The sequence below is a fragment of the Mugil cephalus genome, chromosome 23 (assembly GCF_022458985.1).
Source record: "Mugil cephalus isolate CIBA_MC_2020 chromosome 23, CIBA_Mcephalus_1.1, whole genome shotgun sequence".
In the NCBI taxonomy this organism is placed as follows: Eukaryota; Metazoa; Chordata; class Actinopteri; order Mugiliformes; family Mugilidae; genus Mugil; species Mugil cephalus.
In genome coordinates this window covers 1,660,641-1,674,755 of record NC_061792.1, presented here as the reverse complement: position 1 = coordinate 1,674,755, position 14,115 = coordinate 1,660,641, and positions in this window count along the sequence as shown.

Sequence of the window (14,115 nt, the reverse complement as noted above, 5' to 3'; positions counted from 1 at the left end):
CAGCTTGAAAAACGTCATGCTATTGGTTACAAACCAATACTTCTCCTTGGAAAGAAGACAAGGAGCAAACAAAATTCAAACTCCTAAGCCCTAAGTACCTTTGTGAAGGTGAGATGCATACATTATGTTTCACAAGTGGTATCATTAATGTATGAAATTATATATTGGAAGGGATATTTTTTTTTTTTTAGCAAAACTGAAAACTATTGTACCTGTCCACTGCTGCTGTTTACATTAATAGTTGATTCAGGTTTGAAAGTGGATGAAGCAGGTTTTATTTGATATGAGGCTCCTACAAAATGCACAGATTTAACCATTCAGTGATCGTCTAGCTTTATGAAAGCAGACAAAAAAAATAACTACAATAATAACAGAACAGAAGCTAGATTGTAAAAGTGGTAAGTAAAATTGGTCAATAACATCTAACACCGTAAACAGAGTCCATTCATTTCATTATTTAATTTTAGTTTTCACAAACCTATTCTGCTGCCAACTTGGAGGCATAAAGTCTAAAGTTAAGTACACATGTTAATGTGAAATAGTTTAAAGTCAGAATATTGTGTGAATGGAGTGATCACAAATGATTCAGTATATGAATAACAATACTGGTAAATTCCATAAAGGTAAAAAGAATAAAAAAAAACCCTTTAAAAAAGGTTAATTAACTTCATATATTAAACAATAGGAATGATGAGAATGTGGAGTGCAGGAGGTGGGTGCTGACTTTTCTTAGCATCCTCCTCCTACATCACACAAACAGAGTCCCACTTCCAGTACTGGATAACTGTGAACTATAATACATATACTGTGGCGGTCACCGCACCATAAAGTAAGCAACAACAGAGTGTAGTTATTGTGGCAGTCATAGTCCAACCTATGACTGCTCACCTTTCAGACTTTCCCCCATTAATTCAGTAAAGCGAGAGAGATAGAGGTTAGAACGGGTAGACGAGACATTGTACATTAAACTTAACTGTTTGCATTAATTGCAATTGTGTACTGACCAAATAAGATTATTAATATCCCGCCATAATAATAATTAGAAAAATAATTAGAAACCCCCTTTGTGTCTGTAGAGTGATTTTGAATCACAGGTTAAAATATATTTTTATAAAGAAGATGTCAAATGTCAAATTAAGGTTTAATATCAAACGGTCTCCAATGCACCAACAAAACTCAGTTCCTAAATCTCACAGATAATTACTGATTCATAGGGAATGACACGATGCCTTTCTGTATTAACCACTCCGTATACAGATTATTGTCGAACTTTGGGAAATTCTCCAGACACCTGTTACACACCAAGTTTTTTGGCATAGTGCAAATCTCAACCATAGAACGAGTAAGAAAAGTGTGTGAAACCTTCCTGCTTCCTGCTTGACCACTGAGCCGTGGGTAAGATAGGAAACGGGCCATAATACTCCTTTGCCACAGCCTGCCAATGTGAGACAGTGTTTCTTTTTCAAACAACCGATTTGACGGTTTTCATGCCAATTGGAAAGTGTAACCCTGATACAGTTATCCCTTATACTCTTGATCCATCCAAAGAAACATCCTTTAAGACGGGGAGGGGTTGAACGTGTTTCTGAAGGGCCATATTAATGGAAATGGGAAAAAATAATTAGTGCAGCGCAGATCATCACCATTATCTAAAGCCTACGCATTAACACGCGTAAGGAAATCAAAAAGTCCCTCAGGAAATTACCGAATCTGGTGACATCCACTTCGACTTCAAACTAGCTGTCTGGACTGCTGAGAGCACTTTGATCCTCCTCGCAATTGAAGAAGGACAGAGGCCTCGGGACCTACAGCATCTTGTTACTGCTGGAAGGACCACGTGTCATCTGCTCTGACACCTCTGAATAATGTCCCTTCTTAACATCATACAGTCTCTACTTGAAGGCAATGTCTGTTTAAACCCCAATGGACGGTAAGATTAAACCAAATGAATAAATAACACACTTTAAATCTTATTAATTATAGATATTGTTCAATGAACTCTAAGAAATTCAAAATCAATTCTTAATGACGCCCTAACAAAATGACATACCAACTGCCGTGAACCTCCCACTGCCACGAGAGGGGACACAGCGCTCTCTCCAGATAAAAGTCTGCTCCACACAAGAGCCACATCAACATTTTGCAGAGTCTGGTACTCAGACTATTGTATCTCGCATCTCCTGAAGAAGCGTTTTTTTTGTCCTCCCTCCAGCTTCCTGCAAGGGGCGGTGGCAAGCTTGCTGCTGTCTAAAGAGACAATAAAGACCAAGAACACAATCCAGATTGTGACGTACACGCAATTTGCTGTTGAATGGTTTAACTTATTAATCGGTTAAATGCAATAGATTGATTTCATGAATCATTTTAATCGTAAACCATCTGACATAGAGGGTTGCTTCTGTTGCTGACACTGAGGTAGAGACCCACAATGGACGGGACTGGCTGTATATCCATCCTGTGTGGTGCCTTCAAGGTATGAGAGGCATTTGGTTCTCTATAGAATTAACGGTGGAAGTAAAATTCACTATAACAGAACACATGACTTAAATATGAGACCTTGTTTTGGTCTACAAATAAAACTCATTTTAATTCAATCAGCCTTGAGATCTTTGCATGGCTGATAAAACAGTGTTATACAAGGATAAGATTGAAGCCCATTAGGGATAAACAAACCCTAGAGAAGAGCAAATGTGTCAACAAATGGACACATTATTGCTGTTCTTGTAAACATTGACAATGAACATACGACCCAAAAATGTTAAAAATAGCTGAGCTGGTGCATGGAAATCAACCTCCACGACCAATGGATGCGCCAAGGTGCCAAGCCCAAAACTCAGGGCTTCTCCACCCCATCTGCACCTGAATCCTGGTCACTGATCACTAGTCAAGACAGACGAGGGCGCCGCTCCGCTCCTAAACATTACATTCACTTGGAAAATACATTTTCCCCGCTGGACCAAGATGATACCTTCTCCTCACACAGAGGAACCCCGACCCACATCCTCCAGCTCCACACCAACTAAGCACCGCTACATGCCGTTTGTTTACACCCGCCGCCGGGGTGCTCTCGAATACCTGAGGCAACTGCTTTACTGAAGCCCAGCATCCCAGTTGGATCTCTCGCACCCTCTGAGCCACCGGCCACCAGGAAGTCTGGGCTCAATCCACTCTGGGGTTTCTTGTGCAAATGCTCAACACCCCCGTGAGCACAGCACCTCCACCTCTACTAACACCCAGCTCCAACTTGGGGAAAGCGCTGACCGCTTCCCTCCAAAATGGGCCTCATCAGCGAGTCACACGTCACAGAACCAGACCCCCGCTTCTTTTTTTTCCGTCAGTGGGTCTCGTAGGGCAAACATGCTGCTAGAGTGATATTCCTGCAGACGCGCTCCCCTGTTCTTGTTGTTAGAACTTCTATGGTCCGCACACTGTAGATCAGCAGGATGCAGCAAATCCTGCCACCCAGGAGCCGCTCCGTTCAGCGACATCATAGACGTCATCTCATAGCTGCTCTCCCAACATCCAACAGTCCTCCACTGTGGTCGTTCACTACGCTGGTACGTGGTACCTAAAACTGCAGCAATTGGAGAAGCTTAAGGAGGACTACATGTCCCTCATAAGTACTATTATGGGCTCCAACAAACAGTGTGTAGTTTCTGGCCCCTTTGTTCCCCCCTGTTTAGGTGATGTAAAATTCAGCATTCTCCACATATGGCTGAAAGGATACTGTCGCAGCCGAGACATCCCATATGTGGACAACTTCACCTGTTATTCTAAAAGAACTGACGTCTTCAAAAACGACCGTTTCCACCCAAATCTTAATGGAACTCGCCTCCTATCCCTGAACATTGAACTCACCTCAGTTCCTGCATGGCTTACTACAGTTTGACAGTCACCAATTACCGACACTCCACCACTATAGCATCCAGATGACAATCTCATCTAACCCCTGTTATCACAAACTTTAGGCCTAAGAAATGCACATCCTGATTCTCACCAGTCTTCAGCTAACCCTCATTAATCTATATCCATATCTCTCTAGTTATCAGCTCCCTACACATCAATGCACCTCAAAAAATAAAAATGGCTCTATTAAATGTCCTCAAATAAATCATTTTCAGTCACAGTCTAGACTTCACTCTACTAACTGAAACCTGGCTGGATAAAATGAACCGTACACTCATTGAGACCTTGCAACCTCCAAACTTCAAATTCTTCCATACCACGAGAACTGATTGGAAGAGGTAGGTGGAAAATGCTGCTGTTTTCTCTGAACAACTTCCTGGCTGTAAGGAATGTCCACCTTGGTGAATTCATATCATTTGAATACCTTGCCTTGTCAGTTCACTGACACTGCAAATCTACAGTCTTAATAGATTTGTAATAGATTACAAATAGACTGACTTATTAGATTTCCGGCCCACGGAGCACCACCAACCGCTTCAAGTTTCAAACAGATATTCCCCACTCGGCGACACACCCGCTGAGAAGCCAACTCTGGTAATTTGCGACTCGATTTTGCGGACATGAAGTTAGCGAAACCAAGCGACCAATAGTTAGATCATTCCAGGGGCCAGAGCGGGCGACACTCAAACCAAATTTTACCTGAAACTGCTGGCTAAGGCTAAGCTAAGTATACAGTGTTATTTCACGTCGGCAGTAAAATGATCCAACGTTTACGTCAATTGGAGGTCACTAAACATAATGTTGAGTCCGTAGTGTAAGTTGCTAAACTATGTCGGACTCCGTATATTTACTCTGGACCCCCGTGCCCAATGCTGACCATTGACGATATATATGTATTACCCTTATCCAAATCAACACAAATTCACTAAACAACAGAGCAATAAGAAAATTAAATGTGGTCTTTTGAATGTCCAGTCTCTCCCATCTAAATCTCTTTTAGTGACCGATTGAATAACTGATCCTGCAGATTGATCTATTTTAGTTTGACTGAAACCGTGGCTGCAGGATGATGATAGTCAGTTTAAACGAGTCCGCCGCCACCAGTCATAGTAACCTATCACAGTCCTCGAGCACAGGCCGTGGAGTGAGGAGTGGCCGCAATCTTCCACTCTGATTTAATTTATAATCCCTAGAACCTAACAAAGCTTTAATTCGTTTGAAAGCCTCACTCTTAGTCTTGCGCATCCAGACTGGAAAACAAAAAACAACAATTCTCTTTGTTGTGGTTTTGTATCGCCCACAACTGCTCCTTACTCAGAATTTTTAGCTGAATCTTCCTGAGTTTCTATGGATTTAGTGCTTAGAACAATACAGTCATTATAGTAGTGACTTTAACAACCATGAAGATGTTGCCCGTGACAGACTTAGCTCTTCCTATATGTCATATATTAGACTGAAAAGGCTTTTCTCAGAATGTAACATGTTCAACTCACTGTTATCAATCACACACTAGATCTGAACACACTTATGGCATAGAAACTGAAGGTCTAACCATATATTCTCCCAACCCTCTATTGTCTGATCATTTTCTTGTAAAAAAAAAAACAAACATTTGAATATACAAAAGTAAATACAGCAGAAAGATTGTAAAGACAATTCGTAATGTAAGACACTTAAACTGATGAAGCTGTACTAGATATATGTAATTAATACCTCAATATTTAACTCAGTCCTTTGTTATGATGTGGATATCAGCAAACCCACAAACTAACTCGATCACAAATAGATTATATTTGTTGACAGCACGACGAGCAAAGCTTAGTCAATCTCTCAATCTAGTTGCTCCTACTTAGAAAGAGGGTAAATCGAAGAGAGGTTAAACTCCATGGTATTAATTTACAGTTGCGTAGATTCAAAGGCAGACAGAATTTTGGCATTCCACTAGTTCTGAAGAAGCACACATAGCCTGGAAAGATAGTTTAACAACCAAAAAACTCTCCTAAGATAAGGATACGTATTATTCTTCATTAAATAGAAGAAAAACAAGAACAATCCACCAGATTTCTTCAGCACTGTAGCCAGGCTGACAAAGCGTCACAGCTCTGTTTGAGCCATCTATTCATCAGACCTCAGCAGTAATGTTTCATGACATCATCACTGATAAAATTTTTGGCATTAGAGATAAAATTACATAGCTCACCCTTCCATCTGTCAAAGATGTAAGTACAGAGCATTAGAAACACTCTGTAGGACCAAGTCACTATTTGGATTCTTATCTCCTTATTGATCCTCGCTGAGACTCACTTCAGTTAATTACAGCAACTAGAAACCAACAACTTGTCCTTCTAGACCCCATCCCAACTAAGTTCACAAGGAGGTTTTATCCATTAAATAAATACCTCCATACTTAAATCAGATCAAACTTAATCTTTATTAACAGGATATGTGCCCAGTCTTTTAAAACATGCTGAATTAAACCATTACTTAAAAAACCCAACCCCACGACTTGACCCAGATGTTTTTAGCCAACTAAAGGCCATATTCCAACCTTCCTTTATCTCTAAAGTTTTGGAAAGGTTGTTGTCAATCAGTATTGCTTGATCACTTAAACCGTAATGGTTTTGTTGAAGAGTTTTCAGGTTTTAGAGCTCAACATAGCACAGAAACAGCTCTGGTTAAAGTTACCATGATCTCCTCATAGGCTTCAGATAATGGACTTGTCTCCTATTATCTTTGTCCAGCAAGATCTCAGTGCCAGCCTTTGACACTATTGAACACAATATTCTAATCTACAGAGACTTGAAAGTGTGATCAAGTTTACAGAACTCGCACTAGACTGGTTTTGAAATCATATCTGTCAGACAGAATCCAGTTGTCCTTGGAAAACAACAACTCTTCTATATATACCAAAGGCAGCTATGGAGTTCCTCAGGTTCTGTGCTAGGACCAATATTTAATTCACATTATACATGCTATCCTTATGCAATATAATTAGAAACACGGCAAAAAACTCCCCATTGCTTAACGCAGATGATACCACAGCTACATTTCTCCATCGAACCAGATGAAAAACTAATCCGCTGGTTTTAACTCCAGCATAGCTTAAAGACCATAAAGGCTTGGATACCTGTAATTTTCTACTTTTAAAATCAGACAAAAACTTAAGTTATCGTAATTTTGGCTCTAAACAATGTCAGAGATTCATTAACTAATGACCAGCTTTGTTTGGATGGGCATACTTGGCCTCCAGTACTACTGTGAACAAACCTTGGTGTTATATTTGAACCAGGATATGTCCTTAATTTCTCCATAAAGCCTATGACCAGACTGCGTTGTTTTCACCTCCCCCGGGTAATATCAACCAAAATAAATAGGAAGCATCCTTTCTCACGTGATGCGCGGAAAAACTAGTTTCATTGCATTTTGTCTTCTAGCAGGATTATTGCAACTCTTACTGTCAGGCCTGTCAAGTAGCTCTAAAAAAGCCTCACATGATTTCAAAACGCGCCAGCAAGAGCACTGACAGGAATAGCAAGAAAGATCAAATTACTCCAGTATAGCTGTCTCTTCAATTGGCTCCCTTTAAAATCCTAGAACTGAATTTAAAATCCTCCTCCTTACATACAAGGCCCTGAAAGGCCTAGCTCCAATCAAATATAAAGACCTCATAGAACCAAACTTTCCAACAGATCACTAACGATCTCTAAGTGCAGGTCTGCTTTGTGGTTCCTAAGAGGTTTCTAAAGTAGAATGTGAGGTAGATCCTTCAGCTAACAGGCTCCTCTCCTTAATTTGGAACCAGCTCCCAGTTTGGGTTCGGCAGGCAGACACAGTCTCTATCTACTTTTAAGGACAGGCTTAAGACTTTCCCTTTTTGAAAAAGCTATACTAGGTCTGGAGTTAACATACCCTTCAGTATATGCTGCTATAGGCCTAGGCCCGCAGGGGACGATGCACTGAGGACATGTCCTCTCCTCTTCTTCTCCTGCTCCTGTCTCTCTAATATCTTATCTTATCATTTTATTTTCTATCTCTTAAAATTTACTAACGACGTGTGTCTTACTTTTCTCATCCCCTCCGCTCCCCTACGCCCTCCCCCTCCCCATCTTATGAGGGTCTCTGGTCTGAGTGCTGGAATATCATGCCCGTGGAGTTCTAAGCTACATCTGGCTGCCGTGGCCACATCAACCAACCAGTCCTTCATGCTCGGAAGTGTTTGTTGTCAGACCTGTGAGCTCCATAAACTGCATCTGCCCCATTCATCATGGCCTCGTTCCATTGTCCACGATCCTACCTAGATTAACAATTCACTCAACCTGCCCATGATTCCTGTTAACTCACAACTGTCACATATCCATCAGCTAAGTGGTATATATTACTAGAACCCTACATGTTTCCTTCCGCTTGATGTATGTATCAATGACAGAAGTTAGTTTATCTTAATTTCCTTCTGCTCTTCTTTCTCTCTCTAATCTTCTCTGTTTCTACCCGCTGGCCTTCGGCAGAAGGGTCCCCTCTAATATGAGCTGAGTTCTGCTCAAGTTTACATATCCTGTTAAAAGGAGTTTTTCCTTGCCACCAGTCGCCCTCAGGCTTGCTCTGGAGGTTGCAGGCTGTTTTTTGTGAAGCGTCTTGAGACGATTTGTATCGTTATTGCCGCTATATAAATAAAACTGAATTGAATTGAATTGAATTAATAATAACTGTTTACCGTCCACCAAAATCCAAATGTGGATTTCTGGAAGATTTGTCTCAGCTATTATCTAAAGTTTCCACTGATTATGACTGTCTTATTATATCTGGTGACTTTAACATTCACATTGACCATTTTAAACTGATCCAGATGCCATAAGCTTTAATAGTCTCTGGTAGAATTTGAACCTCTCGCCTCATCATGTCCGTGGAAACCCCCCATAATAAAGGACATACTCTTGACCTTGTCATCTCAAAAGGACTTAACATTACAATGCCTCTTGTTGTGGATGTAGCTTTTTCTGATCACTGTTCCATTTATTTTGATGTTTGTGCTTTCCCTAATGAACTCATTAGTAACAGCTCTCGATTACTCAAAAGATGCATAATTAATGACAATACTATCCAAAGCTTTCAGAAGAATGTGAAAGAGATGTCGCTATCCACAATATCTTCAACTGGGGACCCTTGGTGACAACTTCAACTCAAAAACACAAAGTGTCTTTGACAAAATTGCACCAATCAAAAAACTAAATATGTAAAAAAACAAAGGCTCCCTGGAGAAAAGGAGTGGACCATCAGATCTCAAAGAGAAAGTGTCGTCAGGCAGGAGCGACAGTGGAGAAAACAAGACTTCAGGTTCACAATGACATTTATAAGAATAAACCTTAATGAACTATACAACAAAGCAATCAAACAGGCTAGACAGAAGTCCTTCTTTTCTAAATTATCAATGAAAATATAAATAATAGTAAAGTGCTTTTCTCCACAGTTGACAGACTTGTAACACCACCATTCCACCATTCCTCTGAAATGTTTGTCTCTTCACCAAAATGTGATCAATTTGCTTCTTTCTTTAATAAACAAAATCATTTCTATCAACAAAACATTAGTGCCTTAAATCTATCACTGAACAGCACCGTTCCTTTCTCCAGAACTACCACCTGTGTCATGTCTCACTTTAACTTTCTAGATCAGACAGAACTTGACAATATTTGTTTGGTCATCTCAGGTCCCTCGAACCTGCTGCCTGGATCCTCCCCAACTCCATTTTTCAAAACTGTCTTCAATTCCCTAGCACCAGTGGTTCTACATATATTTAACTGGTCTCTTCAGTCAGGTATATTTCCCACATCACTAAAAACAGCTGTCATCAAACCACTTCTGAAGAAGAAAAAAAAAAAAAAAAAAAAAATCTCGATTCTTGTTCTACTTGATCTTAGCTCTGCGTTTGACACTGTTGACCACAAAATTTTACTGGAAAGGCTTGAAAGGTGGATTGGCTTGTCTTGCCCAGTTCTAAATTGGTTCAGAACCTACCTTTATGATAGGCAGTTTTAGGCAGTTACCTGTTAGAACAAGAATCAATTTTAAAATACTGCTCCTGGTTTATAAAGCACTACATGGTCTTGCACCTCAGTACATCACAGATATGCTCATCACTTACACCCCAGCAAGAACACATCGGTCAAACCAGGCATCTCATCCCTCATTAACCTTGCCTGACACGTTTAGAACATCCACATCAGTAGCCATCAGTACCATACAGATTAAAAACCTATCTTTTTTTTCCACCGCAATTCTGCAGACTGTGTGTGTGCAAGTGTAGATGTTAATTGAGTTGGTACGCATGTATAGATTTAAGTGTGTAATGTGGTGAAAAAGGCATACAATATGATTGTTTTCCATGCACTAATACTTTCACATTGATATCCAAAACTGATTTGTTATGTAACCGTTGTATTGTAATGATTATACCTCTTGTAAAGCACATTGAGTCTGGCCTATGTGCAAGAAAAAGCACTTATTCATAAACTGCATTGAATTGAATATGATGAAAGCAAGGAACAATTGAGAAAATGATGCAGTGAGAAGTGAAAGCAGAGGCCAGTATGCTGGTCTCTCACTACACACACCCAAAAATAATAAGAGGGATCTAGTAGGTGTGATGTCGTATCAGTTGGCAGATTACTGTAGCATAGCATAGATAACAGGTATAGTATCTTACCCTCCTTCTGGCAGTTTTGAACGCCTTTAAGTCGTCCATCAAATGCTGTTTTGAACTCAGCAGACCATTGCAGTATTTTTCTGGGAACTTGTTATAGAAGCCCATGCACCTGCATGGCTCATCCGCACAGCTGTTGGAGTATTGAGGTGGATTTCTGAAAGAATAAAGTAACTTACAGCAATAAAAATGAACAACCACAACAACAAGCCGGTAAAACTGTTCTTAATTGCTTGCCTAGGTAAAACAAAGGTTAAATAAAAATAAAATACTACCATACATACAGGACAATGACATTCAGACACATTGAAATGGACCGCAAGTTAACTTAAGCCCCGTAGATAGCCTCACCCCCACTCCCCGTAAGCTATACGACCACGTTAGCTCCCTGGCCTCGTTTTATTTCGGCGTCATTTCAAATAGTCGACAACAGTAAAAAACACAAAATGATGCAAAATACTAGGCAATGTTAGGAACCACTTGTCAATATTTCTCATGACAAATCTTCGACCAGCACACGTCGGCTACCACCTCAGACGTTGGGGTTTGCTGTATTGCCCAAAGAAACGCAAAAACAGAACTAATTTACATAATACTTACATCATTGTGTATAAAGCCACAAGTAGCGCTGTTTAATAGGTTCCCAGCTAACCATTAAAGTATCTCAAGGAAATACAATAAAGAATCAGCCGTCACATGATTAAACACACGTGACACAAACATATTGATTAATACAATGTGGATGAAGGCTTAAAACAAACCGTTACAACACAGTTATGGGAGCATGTTGATCTAATTTTGTGTATTTTTTTCGCGTAGGTACAGATACGCACAGCGACTACATGCCTCGCCACATGAGTACGTTACATCCATACGTAGTTCCGGCATGCTCACTCACATACAAAAGAAACGATGGCTGAAACAGGGCGAACGCTCATGGGATGTCCTTCCTTTGATGATGTCCTCAATTGGATTTCCTTTGATGATGATGTCATGAAATGTTTTTCCATTGATCTGATGGCATAGAAACATTTGCTTTGATCTTATTGAAAATTTTGTGTTTTATACAAAACCAGGTGGGTCCGTAGACTTCTGTTATACTTTCAAACTGAAAGCAAGCGAGACAAGAAAACACACTTGAACAGAGCTTCGTTCAAACAACATTTCATCCACATATTACACAACATTTCCTGAATAAAAAGGATCAATGGAAACCAACAAAACAAGCAAAAAGAGTTGAATATACTCCCACTTGAGCCCACTGGCAATTGCCTTAAAGTGGAGTCTTTCCTCGGAGTGTGGTCAGCGTTTGGTTTTGTTACCAAATGCCGACAATACAAAAACCTCCCGAGAAACAAAAAGTTGATAGTTGATGTCAGGACCCAGACGCAAGCTACATTGGTAAGCCTGGAACGGCTTTTTTATTTGATAAGGAGCGAATCTTGTTGATCTTTGAAACGCCATCATCAAAGCCTGCATAACGTACATACAGGAAAAACACAACCAAGTTCTTCCGTCACCGAACATAACAAGAGTTTTACCGCCAGCTGCCCTGCTTAATTTTCACATCAGACGAGATCGGGCATCTTTCGAAGTGGTATGGCCGAAACGATGGTGGTCAGTCACAAAAGCAGTATATAATAGTGTCAAAATAAATATTACATGTATTATGATGATGTAAATGTTCCTGAAGTCCCCCGGATGAAAATGAAAGACTTACAGCACCATGGGTTATTCACCCAGGCAGTCTCCCATTCAAGTAACAAACCAGCCCGTCCCTGCTTAGCTCCGAGATCCACGAAGTTCAGGATGGTATGGCTGAACCAGTGGTCAGGCACAAAAGCATATATATAAGTGGCCATAATCATCATAGCATGTATTTTCTGGATGTGAATGTTACCAGGTCTCCCAGATGAAAAAGGAAAAGCTTACAAGCACACCTGGTATTTCCAGGCGGTCTCTCCATCCAAGTACTAACCATGCCAGACCCTCATAGCTTCCAAGATCATCACATGTATCTTTTTTTTTTTTTATTTTAAATTATCTTTCAATCACAAATTTACACTTCATGTCACTTTGCACATAGACCATAATAGAAACAAACCTGGTCGTAGTTTCTCATGAATGTATCAAAACAAAAAAAGCAAAGAATCAAACTCAATTAAAAATACAAATCCAACTCTCATCAATTCAACAAAACTTCCCCTTTTTCGCATCACAAATAAACTTAATTCCCACTCATGAAAAATTCCCGTCACCCCTTCCTCTCCCCCATACTTGCAGTTCGATTCAAATATCTCTTTTCATTATTGATTAAACAAATCTTTAATTTGTACATTTCTCCCTTCAAAATGAGCATATTTCCTTCTATAATACACCTGCCAACTGGCATTGCTCAAAGTGTAGTTACTTATCCAAAATTCACAGAAGTTTTTTTCTTTCAAGTAAACCAAAAACAGAAGAAGCTTGCCTCCCCCCCTCCATCAGGCTCTGATCCCAAGTCGATGTTCAATTTCCAAAGATCCCAAAAGTTTATTCAGGAAATCACAGAAATCACTGACTCAAAAACAATCCAGAAAATAGTGCAAAAACCCTCTCATGCCACTTTTACATACCTCACACATTGCACTTACAGCATATTTATTTTTATGAAACAGTTAGTAAAATAACAAATTAGTATAAATTCTTATATGTATTATAAGGAAAATCGTTATTGTTCACACTCTATACTGTCAAATTTATGTTCCCATTCAACATATCTTCTTAACATCCAAATCGTCCCAAACTTCTGTGCTGCTGGCCCTCTATTATCACATCATCTATTAACCTTCATATACCATTTTCACTTCACATTTGCAAAGAGGCGTTTCTTCTCTTTTTCAATCACAAACCATCTTGGTGTACGTATCTTTGTCTTGTTTAATCACACAGTCTCTTTTTAATAATGTTTGTCCATTCCAGAGTTATACTACTATTTAAATCCCTCATATATTATCTTTCGATTAGCAAGGTACATCAATGTACATCATGTACAAAGAATCCTCAATATATGTTATAATAAATATAAATGTTTGCATTTTTGTAGTAGGTAGATCATTTTTGACTTGGTCGCATGATGTAGCTCGCCATGGTTCTGAAAAATTGTGAGCCAACCCTGCCCTAGAGATTTTCGTTACGAGATGGTACAGCAGGAAAGCATGGATCTGCTTACTAATGTTTTTGAGTATAAACCGTTAACTCCAAGACACACACAAAAAAAAAGCAAAGAACTGGTTGACCTCAACCGTGTCAACAATGAATACCGAGTGTCAACGAAGAGACGATACTGGGAGCTTTTTTGAAGAAGAGAGAGGCAAGGTGAAGAACGGCGACTTGGTAGAGTATTTTAAAGCGTTTTCTGCGTCGGACGCCCGTTTGCTTTATCGTAAAAGTAGAGAACGGGTCCATTAACTTCTGCCGAAGAAAAAGTTCCGCGCTACACCGCGAGTAGAACGCGTCCGTTGTCGGGAAGG